Here is a 22,250-nt window from a genome sequence, read left to right on the forward strand (position 1 = left end):
CAGAATGAGATGTGACGTCAAAAGGAAGCTTTTGAAACAGCCGGGACGGAAGTCCGTAATATACATTACGCAATGAGTAAAGCGCACCGCTCATTGCCAAAGGAAAATGTATCAATACCGGTATAACTAATTATTGTCCAGCAACCTGAGATTGGATACTTGAGTATATTAGATCAGGTGGAATGTTTGTTTTGTTGTTGTTGTTTTGTTTTTTTTTGTTTTTTTGGCTTTTTTTGGGTGTGTGTTTTTTTTTTTTTTGGGGGGGGGGGGGTTTGTTTTGGGTTTTTTTATTTTTGGGTGGGGGGGGGGTTGTTTTTTCTGAGATTTTCTAACGTTTTATTGTATTGAGCTGAAGAGTCCGGGATAAACTCGGCCACCATGGGGCAGTATGTAACAACTCGGCCGATGGAGCCGAATTTCACCACCATCTCTGTTGCGTTAAACGGACAGTAATAACTGCTTGATTAACTTCAACCCGATTTAATTTTTTTTTTATGCTTAGGAAAAAACAAGGATTCTGTCTAATTGATTTTGAAGAGTCAGTCATAGATATTTCAAAGCTATCATTTTGGTGTTTTTATTACATGAGAATATTGTAAGAATTGTATATAATATATGCTATCAACCCCGTTTCAAGCTTATTAAGTTAAATGACGTAACCTACTCTAAAAAAGCATGTATTTAAGAATTTGATCAGAAAACTCGGGTTTCAAATTTCGATCGAGCTAAATGACCCTCATTTTGGCAAAACCTCTGAAACCTGGGACTTCACGAAGTCCCAGGTTTGAGATCTTTTATCAAGATGAGGTTCATTTAACTCGATGGATAATTTAAGGCCAAGTTTTCTGGACAAATTTTTAAATACACGTTTTCCAGAGTACGGCAGTTAGCTAGTTATATGATTGTGGAAAATCCACTCATTTCCTTCTGTATTCAATAGCGGTCAAACAGATGACTCCATACACATAAGGCTTCAACAGTCGTGGCGTCACTTCCCTCGTAATGACGCATAGTAACTTAGTAACTGGTTATTAATTAACGGAACAATGGCAGACGCCCTTATGAAATACTTCACCTACGAGCATAAAAGTGCATCCAGAGGGAAAAAAACTTTATAAATCTGATCGTGTTTTGACTTTTTTATATACATACACATGACATGTGAAAAAGTTCTAGCCAGTATGAAGAATAAAAAGTACCGATTTCCTTTGTTTAGAACCAACCTGCTCGTTGGTGAACGGACGTGACATCAGACTACTGAATCATTTGCCGACATAACAAGTCATTAAAGAATTTAAGAAGCGCCGTTTCAGTACTATGTTTCTATTTGTAGGTTGACTGAAAAGGTTGTTCCAAACTGTTGTTTTTTAGATGAGATGATAATTGTGTCAGTACTACCTTCTCCAAAAGTTTTGACAAAAAAGGTAAATTTGATACAAGGCGATAATTGTTTAATATATTGTGGTCCAGTGATGGTTTCTTCAGAAGTGGTTTGACGAGGGCACTTTTAAAGCACGATGGAACTTCGCCAGTCAGTATGGATGTAATAATAATAATAATAATAATAATAATAATAATAATAGCACTTTATTCGGAAAGTCTTTTTAAAGACATGTGGAACATAATAAAAATCCAATAATTTATATTTAACTTGAGCAATAGCTTGAACATTCACTCACTATGCACTAAACATGCTTAAAGCACTTTATAAGGGGCCCCTGGCCAACAGCAACGCGTAACATGTAGCGAGAGACAATGACGTCTGTTCTTATTACAATTTTTTCCTACAAAGACGACGATGTTAATGGCACTTATTTCACACCTGCGCACGGTGATAGAATGTGAGTAGAGAAACTTTCCCAAGGACTCAACTATGCGCCACACAGAGCGGGACTCGAACCCAGGACCTTCCGATTCATTGGCGAGTGGCATGCCACAAAACAACATAACCACAATTATTTTCAACCATATGTCACTAAGCATTAAGTAGAAGAGAATAAATGATGAGTAGCAAAATTAAATATATAACATATGACATATGGTATAGGACGAAATAGGATAAAATCCTATGAAATCCTTTCACTCTCTCCTTACCACCCATTTTCAGAATTTACCCCGAAACATCACCCCTATCTTAAACAATAATTTATTTTTCTTACTCAAACAGAAAAGCAACAAGGACATTCTATACGTAATATTGTTCAGCAAAGTGAGCTCTAACATACGGTGTCTAGTTTTTATAGCTATAACAGAAATACCTGCTATAAATATTGTGATGTGCGATTGAAATCAGGATGAGAAAATTATTTGTTGCATCGTAAAGAATGTGACGATTTTCTTATGGTTGGTAAGGAGAGTAATAGTAATGCTAGAAATCTATTTATTGAAATATTACAATAATGATACACATGGTAAAGATGATATATCAACTTTAATGTACTCACGTATGTGTGATGTACAAACATATATCATATAGTATTTAGAATTTTAAAAAAAGAAGTATGAGTAAGTTTCGTAACTAGGCTTTAGATTATGTAAATATCTGTGAGAAAAACATACAGCAATGAATCTAACGGGATATAATGAATTTAAAATTTCATGGTGCTACGAATAAATAAATAAATAAATAAATAAATAAATAAATAAATGGATTTTTTGTATTCGTAAAAATCTTAAACTTCCAGAATTAAAAAGACACTGGAAGGTAGAAACGATTTATCGTTTCTTTCAAATTCAGCCCACACAGACAACTCAGAAAAAAACTTCTTTGGCTTAAATAATTGTATAATATTACATAATCCAAGGCAAATGGGGCAATTAATCACTTAATTTTAAAAGCATTATCAAATGGTGTCTTCATTTTGAGCACACATACTTTTACGACACTCAGTCTTATTACCGCTATTAAACCTACGCAATATTATCATAATATTAAATAATTTTTAATCAGTTGATTTATATTATATTATCCTTATTATCCTTTACGTCAAGAGACAGGGCAAGTTCGTACTCTTTCAATAAACGTCCAGAGATAAGCAAATGCTACACCTAAAAACAAACTCGCAGATTGACAAAAAGTTTTCTCTTATTTTGGCAATTTAAAAAAAAATTCTTTCAATTATCGATAAATTTAGATGACACCTGACTTGTTAGAGTTTTTTAAATACGAGACTTCTTTGAATCCTCAAGTTGAATAATTGTTGACAAGTTAGATGTTATATCAATATATTGATAAGCTATTTGATGCCTCAATTTATATTCTGATCAAAATGAAAAAGGTGCTTTGTTAGTGAACGATAGAAAACATTGTCCAATATCAGCATCACTAAACCTTATGACGCATCTTCGTGGATTATAATTGATTAAAAATTGGGGATTAGTGGTGAAGGGTGCAGCTGAGAAAGCTGATTTGTGGGGAGTTTAGACCAATGTGACGTCAAAGATACATTCTACTATTGTGTAGGTTGAAGGAAATTAATCCACAAAATCTAAATATTTGGGTCTTTGTTTTCATTTGTTGATTTGATTGCGACATTGCAAAATTTACGAAATTTCGTAATGAACGAGGTATAGAATGACTGATCTCATATGTAGCCAGTAGCTTCAAACTGGTGTTTTGTTGGGGTGAGTGATAACTGGAAATATGGACTGTTTACAATTACATGCTGTGTATTTTACTAATGATAATATTGATGATGATGATGATGATGATGATGATGATGATGATGATGATGATGATGACGATTATGATGATATTACCAACATATGACGGAAAATATCTTCGAGTGGTTAATATCACTCTATGTTGCTGTAAGAGCATCACTTCATGAGGCAAGGCAACGTGACTTGCTCTAGATTTTACATCGCAACACGTCATGGAACTCGAACCGGCTACTTCAGAATTTGGAACCCAAGACCTCAGCGGTGTACTTGTTTACATTATATTATATAGTATGCGCTCTGCAGTCGTGATATTCTGACAAAACATATTTTCTTTTCATTTCTGTCGGAAGACGTTTAATTCAAAAATGAAATGAGTTTATTAAGATGTTATTGAATGTTTGATAGGACGATTCGGGGTCAGTTTAAATTGAGCTTTAAAAAATTGAGCTTTTATATAGCGCAATATCCACTAAACGTGCTTAAAGCGCTTTACAAGGGCTACCTGGCCAACAGCAAAACTTAACACTTAGGATGGGATATGACACCTGTGAGGCGGTATTACAATTTTTTTCCGGACAGAGACAATGCTGTTAACGGCCAGGTATTCATTTTACACCTAAGTACTGTGAGGGAATGTGAGTACAGACCCTTTTCCAAGGACCAAACTATGCGCCGATCGAGGCTCGAATTCAGGACTTTCCGATCCGAAAGCGAGTGTCATAACACAAGACCACATAGCCTTACAAATAAGTTAAAGATTGGATGGGTAGAAACAAACTAATGATGAATGATGAAAAGACAGAAATATTAGGCAAAATATCCTTAAAGTGACAAATGGCAAACCAAAGTCGTATAAAAATTACGAAATCGAAGGTCTTGCGTTGTGTTTTTAGCAGCGTTGTGTTACTCGTGTAGAAAGTTACCCCGGCTCGTTGAAAACCAGATAACCAATTGGGATAACTTGCGGAATAAGTTTTCTTTTTAACAATGTTACATAACTTTCAATACGACGCAGAAATCATATTTGATTTATTTCTAAAGATTAAACGGTCTCCAATGAGTCCTGACTTTAATAAAATGGTCAACAGCATAATATGGACAATGATGTCAAATAGTTTATAAGAGTGGTACAACGTTTTACACAATAGCAGAGTCAATTCAAGTTTTATGGAATCGAATCATCATCTAAGACATAAGAAAAGCAATTGGATCTTGGAAAATGAAGGCTACACACAGTCATAAAACAAAATGGGGGATCGACAGATTACGAGTAGCTAGTCAAAATTACGTCTTCGATATTGCAAATTTGAGGTGTAAATATCTATTAAAACAATCGTCAAACAAATATTTCTCAAATTTTTATTTGTTAAATTTTGTGTAGAGCTACATAAAGTTCAATAAACTGATTTGATTATGGTGAACTTTCAGATCCGGGGATACACAGTCTTCTAAACTTTTCCAGGTTTTTTTCTCTCGTACCCAATAAAGCTTACAAGTAGATTTGAATAACGTCTTGTTAAAAGCCCAGTAGGAAAACAAAAATCCATTGGCCGGTGCTTCATAATTACTTAGGTAATCCATTTTTGTTATTTACATTATTCGATTGCTACTTACTAATTTACTAAACAATTTTAATAACATGGATGGAGAGAGCAGCTATACTTATCGACCATGACTAAATCACACAATCCTCAGCAAGCGTCATTCGGACTGGGAGGCTAAATACACACACTTACTAATTATTTCATGCGTCATCGGACGAAGGCCACGAATAATTAAAAAGCATTGGTAACGCATTATGTCTTGTATTGTCATAATGAATTCCTTGTTCACAAGTAATTAATTGTCCATCCTCCACTGCAATAATTGAAGCTGATAAGTGATGCGTGCTTAAACGTTGTGAGTGTCACAAAATGTTGTACTCAATGCTTTATTGTATACTCTGCTTCGGCAGCGTGGCTCAGCGGTACGGTCTTTGCTTCGTACCCGAAAGGTACCGAGTTCGATCACCCGCCGCTCCGCAGTGTGGCCTTGAGCAAGTTAACCTCGCCCTAGCTCAATTTGCGGCGCTGCGCTGCGGCTCACTCCTGGGTTATTCCAGTTTTCCCTTTGAAATAGATCCTAGAGACAAATTTCCCCTATGAGATGAATAAAGGGATATTTATTTTTTATTTTATTTTTATTTTAATGTTATTTTTAGCTCAATATCCCGATGTGATGATCATGTCGTATACGTCCTTGTGTGGTTGAGTCCTTAGTAATAGATATAGGGACTATATTACGTATTACGTAGGACCCGTTTTAGTTTGTGGTAAAAATGGTCATAGGTCATGGATTTTCCCGTGAGTCATGTCCTGGCTCACAAAGAGAGAGACCATTCCCTTATGTAGTTTTTCCTTTTAACATTCTATTTCTTGACCGATGCCAGAGGCATAATACGTAGAGGAACATATGCTTATTGATCATTTCAGGTCGTGGACATTGTATAATTCTTATCAGGCAGTCAACTTGAAATGCATTTCAAGAACACCCTTTGATTGTTTATTTTTGGGCTGGTCAGTTTATTCAACGTTATTAACCCTTTAAGGTCATTGATTGGGACGTGGTTCTACAGGCCACCGGCTCACTCTTTGGCATTGTCACTTTGTGACATGGACAGTGGAATAGATTGCTTCTTTTTCTACACTTTAGAAGATGCAAGTCGGAAGTAATTCAATCGCTAAAATGTGCCAGATTCTTCAATAAAAACCAGATACTTAGGTACTCCATTTTTGTTATTTGCATTATTCAATCGCTACTTACTAATTATTTCATGCGTCATCGGACGAAGGCCATGAATAATTAAAAAGATACACACTTGATCAGACTTTTATTTTTGCGATAAAAAGCGAAAAAACAAACTTTTGGCAATATATTTTCAGTGTTAAAAAATGAAAGTATCACTATGTTTACAATCAGACATGCTGTTTACCATTATAGTTTTTATCAATGAAAATACAGAGATGTAAACGAAATACTCTGACAACTCATAACTGGGTATAAATCAAGAAATTGATGTCTTCTATAGTGGCGCGCTTCGTAAAGGCGCATTCTTTTATTTTCATTAATGATGTTCGCCCTGTTCCAAACGTGTAGTTCTCTGAATGCAATTTGAGCTGGCTTTTTTCTCCGTTTGATGTCTTCATTCTTATTAATCAAGTTTCCGAGTTTTCTTACACTTTTCCATTCCGCTTGTATCTTGTTAACCACTGTAATTTCTGATTTTGTCGTTGACCTTTAGATTCCAATGTCGCAGAGTACTTGATATTATTGGTATGAGCTGCTTCGCCAGGTCTGCTGTTAAACATGATATCAACATCGTCCGCGTAGATCAGTTTGCGGGTAAGGATTTGAGGGTTCGGGAGTTTTTGTCTTAATTCTTTTAGTGCTGCTTCCATATATACGATAAAAAGGATTGAGCTCAGACTGTCTCCTTGGGGAGTTCCCAGCGACGTTATGTGAAACTGTTTCCTCACCAGATGTAAATGTAAATGTTTTGTTTGCCATCAGTGATCTTATTAGTCGGATATGATCTTTTTCGAGAAATGAGCTTAGTACCTTCAAAAGCATTGTTCTGCAGATTGTATCAAAGGCAGAGATCATGCCAATGCTCAATACAGCGAACTCTTCTTTGTATTTTTCAGTTCTGACTTTCAACCACCTATGAGCCCATTCAATGTCAATGGTACTCCTATCTATTCTGAATCCGCTCTGTGTCGGTGACAGATATTCCTCCAAATTTGATTTCATTCTGTTGAGTTATAACTTACGCTGAGCAGTTTTCTAAGCGTTGAAAAATTTTACGAAGCGCTGGCGCTTCCAATCCTGATGTATAACCGTGGTACTTGGTGTCTTACAAAAAAGAATTTGGACACCCTGGACTCCATTCATCGCAAACAATTGAGACGAGTTATTGGGGTACATTGGTCAGAAAAACTCAGTAATGAGGATGTACTTGACAGAAGTAGAGTATAACCAGTCAGTAAGCGCATTTAAGAAACAAATATGGAAACTGTTCGGACACGTGCTCCGTCGAGATGAATTCTTGCGGTCGGACTTTGGGCGTTCGGGACTGCATGTGGTTTTGTGTATTGGTGCGTTTTGTCCTGCTGGCGGGTGTTTTGAGCATTTTGGACAAACTCACAGCATCGATAGTTATTCCTCACATACAGAGAAGATAGATTAGAATGAAGGGCGATAGGGAGAGAGAGAGAGAGAAAGAGAGAGAGACAGAGAGAGAGAGAGGGGGGGGAGAGGGGGGGGCGGGATGAGAAAGGATAAGATTCTTACCCTTAGAAAGGAAGAGGGAGGAAATTTGATGTGCAAATCTCATTTCTCATTTCATGTGACTTTACTATAACAAAATTGCATGTTATGTATATAATATGAAGATATTACTATTCCTGACATAGGCGTGAAGGAACAGAGAGAGAGAGAGAGAGAGAGAGAGAGAGAGAGAGAGAAAGAGAGAGAGAGGAAGGAGAGAGAGAGGGAAAGGAGAGAGAGAAAGGAGAGAGAGAGAGAGAGAGAGAGAGAGAGAGAGGAGGACCACAGGCTTTCCCTCTCATAGCTTGTTACAGGAGTAATATAATATGGAGTATGATGAAGATTGTGAATAGTATTATAGGGGGATGGTGAAAGTGAAGGATTGTAACGAAAATATTAGGAAGGTTGTTGTGATGATGATGATGATGATGATGATGATGATGATGATGATGATGATGATGATGATGAAGATGATGATGATGACACACACATTCACGCCAAGCGTCCATAGAGACAGCGCAGTCATATTAATTCATACATTCATAGTGGCGCGCACTTATCAAGATAAACTTTTTTCAAATTCAATTTTAGCTCACCACTTTTTGCATAAAATTGTACCAAAATCAATTTGTTTGGATGACAGATACGGTTTCTTTTCGGTTGTCAAACCCCATAGCGTTATGGCCTAACATATGGACTTATAAATTGTTGTCATCTGACTCACAAAGAAAGATAATGTTTGCTCACTACCAGGTTAATTTTACGGTAAGACGGATACTTTCAAGAATACCTGGCAACGTAAAGCGCCAATAATAGGGCACAGATGTCATGATGTTACATCTTCTATCTACTCTTCATGCTCTAAACTCCTTGGAAATGCGTATGTAACCGATCACAATCTCCTAAAAGATATTTTCTATAACCATGAAGTCAACACGTGATAGAATTAGACTCCTCGCGGAAGCGAGGACGAGAGACGCTTGCGCACAACCAACATGACGTTCTCTCTCTCTCTCTCTAATAGCTTTTCCGCCGGTGACGTCACAGACTATGGGTGACGTCCAATCAAGGGACGCTACTCTTCCACTAATCTCATTCCCTATATCAATTTGTACAAAACAGTTTTATAACTTTAGATTTGGCAGTAATTCTGTGTACCTTGGCAAAATTTAACATGGGCTGGATGGAGCAATGTTAACACCAAACCCTATCATTTTTAAAGAAGAAATCTCTTTCAATCATAAAATCTAGAGAGGCCAATAAGAAATCACAACTCCAGTTTCTTATGCCAGGTTTCTATTGTTTTTCTTGACATCATAATAACAAAACAAAAACAAACAAAAAACCCCGTTTTTTTAAAGAAAAAAAAGGTACTATGTCTTTATATAGCCGTGACGATAGGGCGGATCGCCGTGGTGCCCAAAGTCGTGATGGGATTTGGAACTAGTTCAGGATTACAAGAATTTATTGATGTTTTAAAGCACAATATCTACTAAAATATGCTCAACGGGATCCAATGCCAACCGTGACAGTTAACATGTAGAACGACACGTCACGCCTGTAAGTTGCTATTACTGTTTTCTTTTTTTTACGGAGATATCGCTGTTACCGGTCAGATACTCATTTTCCTGAGTACTTTGAAAAATGTGAGTAAAGAACATTTTCCTCAACTTTGCGTCGCGGAGAGCGAACTTGAACCAGTTGCCTATCGGTTTAGTAAGCGAGTGTTGAACCACAAAAACTAGGGTTTGTTGACATCCTAGCTACTGGGGGGTTTCTGTGTTTGTTTGATTTTTTTGGTTTTGTTTTGTTATTTTATTGACACACGTTCTAGATTATAACTAGTACCAATTTTAAAAAAACAAAAACATTATCCATCTGTTATTATAAAAAAGTTTTTTCACTCAAAAAGTAAACGAATCCATCAATGCATGAACATGAAGAAGACTTGAATGAAGGCAACCGGGTGAGACTCGTTGGGCGAAGCTTGTAACAGTCAGTCAAATTACGATGTGATTCGTAAACACAAAACAAATCTACAAATGATTCTAAAATAAAGCGAGTGAGACATCCAAAGATAAAAACCGTAAAGCTATTACAGGTTAACATTTGACCTAAATCTTAACAATCTATACAAATTGCAAAATCAAACATTGAAATTTAAACCGTTTGTATGGTTTGGTCTCGTGTTCGAGGCTGGTGATTAAGAACGTTAGAAGCCGGAAAACGTTGTACACAAAATAGGTCTCCCGTTTATTATTGTTTACATTGTGGATAATACATTTCTAGTAAAAACAAACATGCACGAATCAAATGTTATACTAATCACATTCGTCATTTATGGCTAAATTTTTACTGAAAATCAGGATCCAAATAATTCTTGTTTTGTTCACACAAGCGCATTCATTTTGAATAATTTATTTTACCGTGGTCTAAAATGGATTGCCAGTTATTTTGATATATGTTGCCGGTTTTTTTTTTCAAAATATATAAATATCTAGACAGTATTTGATGCGTGATCGAATATTTATGAGCCTGTGCATCTTTTGCCACCTAACAACTACATATTTTTACCTATTATTTATTGCTTTGGGGTGTGAGCTGCCTGAGGTAGGGTCACGTTATTTATCACATGCTGCCAGTCTGATTCACATTTTTATCTAAATTAAGACATAACTGCAATCTTTTTGGCCATTTATTCAGTGGCTTGATAAGAGAAATACATGCTTTATTTGTCTCAAATAACAATACCCTGACTGTTTTGAGACTTCAAATTTTCTCTGGTGATTTCCTAGGTGTTTAATGGATTGATTGAGAGTGTTAACACATTTTATATCTGGATGTGACGTATCATGTTTTGAAAGTTCCCTCCTCGTGTCAAAGTATACATTAATGCAGGAATCGTTTAATTATAACCTTTAAAACGTGAAGGATCGGACGGTCCTGGGTTCGAGCCTCGCTTGACCGATAGTTGAGTCCTTAGAAAAGGTTCTTTACTCAGATTCTCGCACCGTAATCGGGTATACAGTGAATAGGTACCTGTCCTATTAAAAATTACATATTCTTCCTCCCACTCACTGAACACTCATGAGCGACTAATGGGTTTATCTAATTAATGAGCGCTGTCCAAATCACCCTAAGCTAAATGTACTCGCAAATCATTTTGGCCCCAAGAATTTGTTAAACTCTATGCGCTTAGGAAATTTGAACATTTTTACTTAGAATTTTAACTTTTTCACTAGATTGTCTGATGGGTTTCATATCACTTCATTAATTAAACTAGTGGGCCTTGGAGATAAAAATCTTCATTTCATGCCGAATAAGTCACTGAATGATCGGATTCTACTGTGTTGTCACTTCTTCTGGGGTAGCGTGGCTCACCGGTAGGGTCTTTGCTTCGTACCCGATTCATTCGATTCATTAAAAGGCATAATACACGAAAAACGTTCGGCCACCGATGCTACAAATTCCTTTGATCACATTCAAAACTATTTTATTATTTCCATAAATTAAAGGCGATAAAAGAACGATTCTTAAAATTCATTGTTTTGTTGAGTTTTATTTTTTTGTTGTTGTTGTTTGTTTGTTTTGTGGGTTTTTTATGATTTTGTTTTCTTTTTAACTGTCATTTTCAGTTTAGTTTTGTTGTTGTTGTTTTGTTTTTATTTGTTGGGCTTTTCAGGAGGCTTTTTTATTGTTGTTGTTGTCTTCGGTTTGTTTGTTTGTTTTTTGTTGGGATTTTTTGTTTTTGTTTTTGTATGTTTTTTCTTTCAATCTATTATTTGAAATTATAAAAGAGTTTATTTTATCTGAAACTGAAAATTCTAATTTAGAAAAACAGACTTTTGAAGTAACCGTAATCTTAAATATGTTTTTCAAAGTAAGGCAGAATAATGTTTTAAAGCAAAGGATCGCATTTGACTTTCCCTACCTCTATCTCGCCATTTTTAAAAAGGGGATTCTCTTAATTAATTCCCCTGGGGAAATGTGTCTTTTTGGGATGGGTTTTTTTTTTCCGTCTATTTCTTGGAAAAACTGACTTAACATGTAGGACGAGAAGTCAGTGTCAGCCACAAAGGAAGCTCTGAAAAAAATACTAGCCGTAGGTTCTTGATCATTGAAAAAAGAGAATGCTGAAATGGAGCTGTGACCCGCACTATTATGATGATGTATGTGCAATGCCTAATTCCATTAGCCGTCCCAGACTGCCATTCTTCAATCATCCCCGGGCCCAAACACTGCATTATTATGGAGTAAGACCACCCGAATACAGTAGTATGAGACTAATAGAAGCTAATAAAATAAATATAACAAAAATAATAAAATAATAAAAATAATAGAATTCCCTTTATTCATCCCATAGGGGAAATTTGTCTCTAGGATCTATTCCGAGGGAAGACTGGAATAACCCAGGCTTCAGCCGCAGTGCAGCGCCGCAAATCGAGCTAGGGCGAGGTTGCTTGCTTAAGGCCACACAGCGCAGCGGCGGGCGATCGAACCCGGTACCGTTCGGGTCGAAGCAAAGACGTACCGCGGAGCCGCGCTGCCCCAAATAACTACCAGAGTGAAAATGCAGCAAGACTTTTGAATTAGCCGTCCCACTTTAAAAGGGTACTTGGCTGAATCGAAATAAGATTTAGATTTGCAAATTGATGCCTTTATTGATGCATTGTGCTTAGACAGAAAACTTACAACTTGCCAGTTGGATATAACTCAACACACAAAACGATGTGTAGCGTTAATTGTTTATAGATGCTCACAAAATTGCCATCTGTAGATATAACGGACCAACGCACATAAAACTATGTGTAACTTTGAACTTGTTTAGACTGATAAATACGGTTTAGTGATAATTCCTCATAAATTTGTATGGCGAAAAACAATAACAAAGACCTGGTTGACGTCAACTTCGTTCTATCTGTAGTCTGATCAATACAATTTATTGAGAACTAAAATAAAAATGGTTGGCGAAAAACAATAGAAAAAAAAAAATATGTATATATATTAGATTGTCATCATAATATAGGTGAAAATGCGTGTGTGTGTGTGTGTGTGTGTGTGTATGTGTGTGTGTGTGTGTTGGGGGGATGGACGGGTAGATGTTATAGATAGAATGCGCTTGGCCAAGGAGTTCACAACATTGCCATCCGGAAGTATAACGGACCAACACACAAACTCTGTGTAACCATGAACTTTTATAGTCTGGTTAATACAGTTTAGTGAGAACAACTCACAAACGCGGATGGCAAAAACAATAACAAAGGCCTGAGTGACGTCATCTGCATACTATCTATAGAAGAATACTAGACGGCGATAGTCTTATTATTGGTCCCCTACCTCCCCTATTAAGATATTTAAAAAATAATAATAAAAAAAAAAAAATATATATATATATATAAAGACCGTCTATATATATACATATATATTATATATATATATATATATATATATATATATATATATATATATATATATAATAACATTATATATATATATATATATATATATATCGATTGGGGGGGGGGGGGGTCAGAAAGGCAGAAAGACAGAAAGATAGATAGAGAGAGAGAGAGAGAGAGAGAGAGAGAGAGAGAGAGAGAGAGAGACAAAGATAGAGAGAGACCGAGAGAAAGTGGGAGAACGGGAGAGGAAGGATGCGTTTCAAAGTTATATTGAAAATAAAGAAGAGAGATAATATTTTTTTTTAAATATATATATAACAAAACTATTGCTAAAATAAATAGAGAAAACCTAGCATGGACATTCTCCTAGAATAACTGGAAGTCTTGTAAAGCCAAAAACTAAATCTCTCTCTTCTCTCTCTCTCTCTCTCTCTCTCTCTCTCTCTCTTCTCTCTCTCTCTCTCTCTCTCTCTCTCTCTCTCTCTCTCTCTCTCTCACTCTCTCTTTTCACTTCTCTCTCTCTCTCGCTCTCTCTCTCTCTCTCTCTCTCTCTCTCTCTCTCTCTTCCCTTGCAAGCACACACACCCCCACACATACACACACACACACACACACATTTTCACCTATATTATTATGATAATCTAATATATATATATATTTTTTTTTTATTTCGTGTTTACTTGAAAATAATCTAATATATAGGTATATATATATATATATATTTTTGTATTATTTTGTGTTTACTTGAAAAAGGCCGAAAAGTCGTTTGTTTTGTGTTATTCCCTTATTTACGAGTCACATTTACTCCCTTTGTCCGATGGTAACTGGTGATGTTTTGTTTGAATGTAAACACAAGATATTAAGATGTTATCGCGAATGGCCTATAGGGAATGAGATTAGCGGAAGAGTAGCGTCCCTAGATTGGACGTCACCCATAGTCTGTGACGTCACCGGCGGAAAAGTTATTAGAGAGAGAACGTCATGTTGGTTGTGCGCATGCGTCTCTCGTCCTCGTGTTTAGTTGTTTGGTAGTGTTTATAACGAGAATCTGACATTTAAAATGTTACTGTATCAAACGAAAGCATCAACTCATTTCTGCAAATTACTTGGTTTGGACAACGACACAAACACGTGGAGATTCATCATATGGCTTGATTTCTCCTCTCCTTCCTTAGACAATTAAAATGATTCTATGAAGAATCTATTGCAATTCTTCAATGAATTAAAGGATAAGTATGCGCTTAGGGTGCTTAGTCATGAATTTGATATGGTCTTCTTATTGTAAATTATGTTTTAAGCCTTCAGAGCTACTTCGTTATTATTCATAATAACCAACAAAAATAATCCAATTTTAATCATTTGTTAAAATTGCTAAAATGTATTCACGTTGGTAAAGAAACAATTTGCCACGTGATAAACCACTTAAAGCTCTATTTAAGATTGCCGAATAGTGTGTTATGTAATCTTGTCAGTGCTAAAATAAGTTCCCAATAGTATCAGGACCTGTCTATTTTATTGAGCTTTATTGCGCTTTTTTATGTAGCGCAATATCCGCTAAACGTGCTCAGCGCGCTTTACAAGGGGTCCCTGGCCAACAGCAACACTTAACATGTCGGATGAGACACGATGCCTGATTGGCGATATTATGATTTTTTTTTTTCGGACAGAGACAACGCTGTTACCGACCAGGAACTCATTTTAGACATGAGTACGGTGTGAGAATATGAGAAAAGAGCATTTTCCAAGGACTCAACTATGCGACGAACTTGGGGAATAGTTAAACCACATATGAACTAACAATATTTGATTGTTGAAATGCGCTCTTTAAACGCATATCGATTGCAATTTTATAAAAGAAAAGTTAAGATTTTGCTGTACTAAATTTATGTAAAATAGACATTGCAAACATTTCATAAAATAAGACAAGACGGTATACGTCGGGGTGACGTGTACAAATATGCAGGTCTGACATCCGAACCTACTAATGGGCCTTGTTTAACATTGTTGTAATTTGCGTCATTTTTTGAAATTTCTATTACAACAATGAGCCCGTGAGGAATTGGCTTATCAGACCTACAATTAAGTACATTTCGGTCGGGGTGAACCAGTATATTTAAAAATAAGTGATTTTGAAAACCCCAAAACAACAAGAAATGTAACATTTTAGGGGAGGGGTCAATTTCAGAAAGTATTTTTATCGCACTCTATGTGCACACATTAGCAGGTCTGATAGCCGAGCTCAATGATGGGCTTGATTCAACATTGTTGTAATGAATAATACTTCATGTGGGTTTGAGAGTATTTCTATTACAATAATGAGGCAATGACAGTTTGGGCTATTGGACCTGGCAACCTGTATACGTCGATTCCATTCAATAAGACAGATATACTTAACACCAGTTCCTTGTTTTTCGTCCATGAATTTGATATTGAATATTTAGGTTATCCCAAATCTATAATATTCTCAACCTGCGCCGGGAATTATTCAAAATAATAACACCTGGTAATTGAAATAATTTGGACGCACAAAACGGCATAACAAGAGAATGTTAAACCTACGCTGAATGAGGGGGAGAGGTCAATTGGTAGTAAGTAATTCAAGACCATGGCTAGATGACTTCAAGACCTAGTAGTAGTAGTAGTAGTAGTAGTAGTAGTAGTAGTAGTAGTAGTAGTAGTAGTAGTAGTAGTAGTAGTAGTAGTAGTAGTAGTTTAGTAGTAGTAGTAGTAGTAGTAGTAGTAGTAGTAGTAGTAGTAGTAGTAGTAGTAGTCGTAGTCGTAGTAGTAGTAGTAGTAGTAGTAGTAGTAGTAGTAGTAGTAGTAGTAGTAGTAGTAGTAGTAGTAGTAGTAGTAGTAGTAGTAGTAGTAGTAGTAGTAGTAGTAGTAGTAGCGTATGACTAGACCTCGAAATTCATTTCGTCCACCCAGCTCCGAGAGTCTTCCTCTGCCCTAAGAATTGTCATAGCCACCTTCAATTTTAGTTACTGGACAGTGGAGGACGATGTGATCGCTGGATTCTGGAACTGCTTCACAACATGTCCGGCATCCTTTATTTATTTAATTTTTTTTGGTTTGATTTTTGTTTTTGTTTATAATTGGGGAGGGGGAGGAGTTTGGGATTGGGAAGATTTTTTGTCTTTTATTTTTTTCATCTTTGTTTGCGGTTTGGTTCTTTTGTGTTGTTTGTTTTGTTTTGTTTTGTTTTTACTGGTATTTTTATTTTTGTTTTCTTGTTTCTTTTTGGTCGTTTTATCTCTGTTTTGATGTCAGCTTTCTTTGTTGTTGTTTTGTTTTTGTTTTTGTTTTTGTTTGGTTTTGTTTTGTTTTTTGTTTGTTTGTTTTTTGTTTTTTTGTTGTTGTTGTTTTGTTTTTGTTTTTTTGTTGTTTTTTTTTTTTGGGGGGGGGTAGAGTGGGGAGGTAGAGGTTGCTTTTTTTCTAGCTTGTTTGCTTTATATTTTTTTTTATTTGGCTTATTTTTGGGTTTTGGAGGGTGTTTGTCTTGTTTGTTTATTTGTATGTTTATTGTTTTCATTTTGTTTGATTTGTTTTGTTTTGTTTCTTTTGTTTGTTTTTTTAGGGGCGGGTGTTTTTTGTTTATATTATTTCTTTGTTATTGTTTTGTTTGTTTTTTCTTTTTGTTGTTTTTTTTTTTTTTTTGTTTTTTTTTTTTTTTAATTTTTTGTTTCCTTTTTTTTTTTGGGGGGGGGGTAAAGGGAGAGATTTATGTCTATGGCAAATGGACCATCTGGATATCAAGCTTATCACTTTTAAAAACGTGATATTTTTGTTGCATTATACCCACTAAATGTACTCAAAGTTTTTTAGAAAGGGTCCTAACGTTTAACGTGTATGACAAGGCATGAAACCTGTTTAGCTCCATTACCACTTTTTCGACAATCAAGGAACTCTTATCGACCGCGAAGTCCTAGGTTTGAGAGATGCTTTTTTTTTTTTTTGCCAAGATGAGGGTCATTTAAATCGATCGATATTTGAAGGACGAGTTTCTGGTCAAATTTTAAAATATGAGGTTTTCTAGAGTACACTTGAGTGCATTGAATGAATGTGAGTAGGTAGTTTTCTCCAAAGAGTTCCCTTTGCTTAGCACAGAGAGGGAATCAAACCAGGAACCTATGGAACATACTACAAATAAGACCATAAACCCGCACAACATTGGAGGGTAATTTGCGCTGAATTAAGTTAAGAACCGTCTATTTGATTAATGATGTACATGCATGAACCCATGAGTAAGACGGTCGACCTAGCGCAGATATGACCTAAATATGTTGCAAGCGCCGTAAAACCCTTAAAAACATTTTTTTAAAACATAAAACCGTCGATCAGTTGGAACGATCTAAAAGCTTTATTCAAGATTTGCCCTCCAGGCAAGATTGCCGGCCTTCCAATCATTCTACACCTTTTTTTCGAACTTCAGGTACAAGCCAGTTATTGAATATGCATGGCATTGCTCTGAATTATGTTAATTTCCTTGATATTGATCAAATTCAAAAAGATGACAAGATTTGACATTAAAGTTCGTCTCCTAGATATTCGTCAAATTTGACAGAAGTTGGAAACAAGTTCAATCTTTTGTTAGCACGAAAAAAAACGTATGACGTCATGTTCGCCTAGCAACGTCTTAAATTAAACAAAGGTAACCTTGACTCGTGCAAATCAGGATAGAAAGCATGAACATTATATTATGTTTTAGTTCATGAAAGTCATTATCCTGGTTTCTATAGCGCGAAACGGACAACAGACATTGCTTGCTATCCCTTTGATAGGATGCTAGTCTTTCTTTTCGCCAAGTCAAACAGATTCAGCTACCCATTCACTCCTGGATGGACAGGGGGTGGGGGAATCATATAATATGTCGACTGCACCGGGATTGGTACCTTTGCGTGTGAAGTGAGTGCTCTACCAACTGAGCTACCGGGACCCCTGATGTTATAGAACATGACAAATCCTATGATTTATGCTATAGAACCACTCTGAGAGATCAGTATTAGCTGAGATACAAGCTATTTAAAATTAGAAGATTTTGAAATGGACAAATAAAATTTCCTTCATTTTTGGGGGTAAAACTTCAAAACAATGCGATGCAATGTAGTATTACGTTGTCCTTGGATTCCCATTAGTGACTATTTTTAGCGTCAAACCGGATTTTTGTTCTTTATTAAACTTAAGATTCATGGACAATGTAAATTATTTAATAATCAATTCCACTAATACAGACTGGCAGACAGACAGACGAACAGACTCGCAAAATAAAGCTCGATAAATACCGGCAACCGGACCAACGTGGGTACTTGATACAGACAGTGTTTCTTTTGCCCTCCCCCTATTTTTATTTTGTCCAAAAATACTGCGATAGTTATTTTACTTGCTTTATAAACGATTTTGGTCAAACTTGATTAAATAATGACTTGGTGACATTAGAAAAGTCGGAATTAGGTCTCAAATACCCTTGAATTGTACAGATTAGGGTGGAAATCATGAAAATTACATATGATTTAACTCTTTCCTTACCTATCATTTTCAGTATTTTCTCAAAATGGCAGGCTTACCTAGTAGAAAAATTGATTTTTAAAAATCAAACAAGCTCTCTATAAAACAACTTATTGTTCTTATTAATTAAATAAAGATCATTCTTCAAAGTGCGTGATGTACAAAATAAATCTGAATAAGAAAAACGTATATTGTGTCGTAACAAATGTGACGATTTTGCTGCAGGTGGTAAAGAGAAGGTTGAAGTATGAAAAGTCCAATATTTGATGCTATCAAACTAATCTGTGAGAACTGAGAACCCAACCAGTCTCAGCTGACATACAGGCTATTAAAAATTGGACAAAGTTGAAATGGAAGACTAAAATTTTGTTCATTATTTAGTTTTAAAACATCAAAACAACCCCTCTCTCTCTCTCTCTCTCTCTCTACACCTTCCTCTCGTTTTATTTTCTAAAAGGCTTCCTAGGATAAAATATCTTTTCAATGCCCTACTGATGCATTGCGTTATTTTTTTTTTTAACTCACAACATTGGACAGTCGGAAATTTTGTACCAACACACAAAACTATGTGTCACCTTAACATTTGTCAAATTATGTAAGTTCAAATGTAACACGGTGCACGATTAACAACATAATTTGGTCTAAATTTAGTTGTGCAGCTGGAAATGTTAATTTTTAATTTATTAGCACGTGTAAAAAAAAAGGTAGCACGAAAAAATGTAAAAGGGCTGTGGAATCTACATCATACAAGAAATTCTATATTTCAATTATGGTGATCTAGAGTTGTTAATCTATCCTCGTAAAAATATGGATGCAAACCGATGTGTACATATTATATTATGCAGGTCTGACATCCGATTGTAATGGACAATATTTCGCGTCATTTTATGAAATTTCCATTACAATAATGAGCACATATGGAATTGGGATATCAGACCTGAAAATAAGTGCACGCCGATGCAAACCTAAAAAAGAATCTTGTTGCTTGTCTCGTTGTCGTGCGTTGTTATGGAGATTATGACGTCAAGAAATCCTATAACAATTCAGTTGTAAGATTGTAATCATTTGACTCTAAGATACGTGGGCACCAGACGGTGTTCCATTCAAAAGCATATCAAAGACGTCAGATTAATTTGGCTATTTTCGTTAATCGGTAAAACAAAATTATCAAATTTTCGAAAAGTATCATGTTTTGCTCAATGACAATAGCTCTCTTTAGGATTAAATGAAGCAATTATTTTCATGCATCATGAATTAAAAAATAGACAATGTTAATTATACTTTTACCTCCTTATTTCTTACATTGTTCCCATACACGAGGAAAGAAACGTGCTTTGAACAGCACTGTAAATGTTGCTGCTCGAAGCTCGAAGAAATAAGTAACAATGTGAAATTGAATGTAAGCCTTAATTTAATTACGAAAACAATAAAAATGGACGTTTCGGTTTTCCCCTTTACCAACAAACAGGATGAATAAAACACTACAGATGAATGCGATAATGTGGTAGTGGCGTTGTTAAGATCTTACATTGTTCACATTGTTATTTATTTGAACAGCACTCAAATCCGTCTTGTTGGTCTATTTACTGTTTAATATGTTTTGTGTTTGCTTGTTAACCTGTAGACAGACGAAGTTGACGTCACTCGAGTCTTTGTTATTGTTTTTTGCCATCCATTTTTATGAGTAATTCTCACTAATTTGTATTAACCATACACGTTCAAGATTACACATAGTTTTCTGTGTTGGTCCGTTATATTTATGGATGGCAATGTTGTGAGTTTCTCAGCCAAGCACACAGCATCTGTATGCGGTGATTTATTTTCATCCTATTTTCGTTCTTTTTTCCTCTTTTGTATTGCTTTATGTTGCTATAAGGTTTTTTAAATTTGTTTTTATTTTGCTTTTTTGTGTGTCTATTTTGTTGTTTCTATGATGATGTGTATTGTTGTCGATATTATTACATATTACATACTTGCAAGCTCGTTGTGTTATTAGACGCGATAAAAAATAATTCGTTAAATATATACACAGAGATGAAATAAACGTATCTATATTATTATCTAAGTTTTGTGAAACCACGAAATATTCTACATCCCTTGTCAAGTTTTCATCAAAACCTCCGTGTGAGGGTGTGTGACTTATTCCATGTTTTGATTGGTAAAAAACCTACTGTTTAATTAGGAGATTCCACAAATGGGACCAATGGCTCATTCTGGTATTAATAAAATACTAAGTGAGTAGAAAAGTGCCAGAAGACAATAGAGAATAAAAATTTCGCGGCGATGAGTGCTAGAACCCGCGACACTACTAATACGACAACTCCGCCTGGCCGTGAGAGGGACGGTAGTCGACCCATCCACCACTCTAAAGAAAAAAAGTGATTTCAAACGTAGTGTCTATCCTTAGTCCATCTCCCGACTTCTTGGGGTCATAGGTTCAAGACACACAAGCTCTGCGAAGTTTGTTTACAAGCCAGCAGTAATGCAAAAGCTCTCACAACACAAAGTACTTGCTTCACCCCAAAGTTATGATCTGATTTGAAATGTCGTTGAATATGCCCATGTCGTCTTCTATCTTTTGGGTTTTCAAATGGTCTTTCATTTATTAGTCTTATAGCTTTGTACATTGCTTGATCGTTGTTGTAATATTATCATAATTTTTTTGTCCAACTCTTCATTCCTAATTTCGATTACTCTGTCTTATACCGTGTAATATTATGTTTCATCGTATTTTAGTTTGTCTTTCTCCTTCCTTTTTTTTTTTTTTTTGAGTTTTTGTATTCTTATTCGCAAATATTTTTGTTGGTTAGATAATTGAGCTATGATGGTGTCATACGTACGGCGTTGTCGTTTGGTTGTGGTTGTCCCGGCGCTTTGAATTGCAGTATTTATTATTGCATTCCGTTTCGTTTGGTGAGTTGTTGTTCGTTATATTGTCTAGTTCAGTATGAAGTTGTCGCTGGTATATATATATATATAATTTGGGCTAATTAAGGATCCAAAGCCCCGTGCAAAATTAAAGTTCTGGAGTGGTCAAGTCTATCAACTGATTTGAATCTCGTGGGAAATCTATAGAAAGCCTTACAATTACAATTAAAAGTGCATGGAAGAAATCCCAAGAATTTCAAATAATTAAAGCAAATTTGAGAAAAAGGGTGGATGAAACTACCAATAAGCGATTGCACAAAATCGTGGAGAACTATGGAAACCATTTTAAGACTATGAGATAGAATAGATGATATGCAACTGAATATTAATAAAAGGTGTCAAATAATATTGCACATGGTAAATTTGGTGTTCTGTGAATAAAAGTGTGTAAACCAAATACTACTTGTCAATTGCCATTGCCTTATGTATTTGTATAGAGCAGTAAAG

The sequence above is a fragment of the Berghia stephanieae genome, chromosome 8 (genome assembly GCF_034508935.2).
Source record: "Berghia stephanieae isolate SIO BIC M18660-M18661 chromosome 8, UCSD_Bste_1.3, whole genome shotgun sequence".
In the NCBI taxonomy this organism is placed as follows: domain Eukaryota; kingdom Metazoa; phylum Mollusca; class Gastropoda; order Nudibranchia; family Aeolidiidae; genus Berghia; species Berghia stephanieae.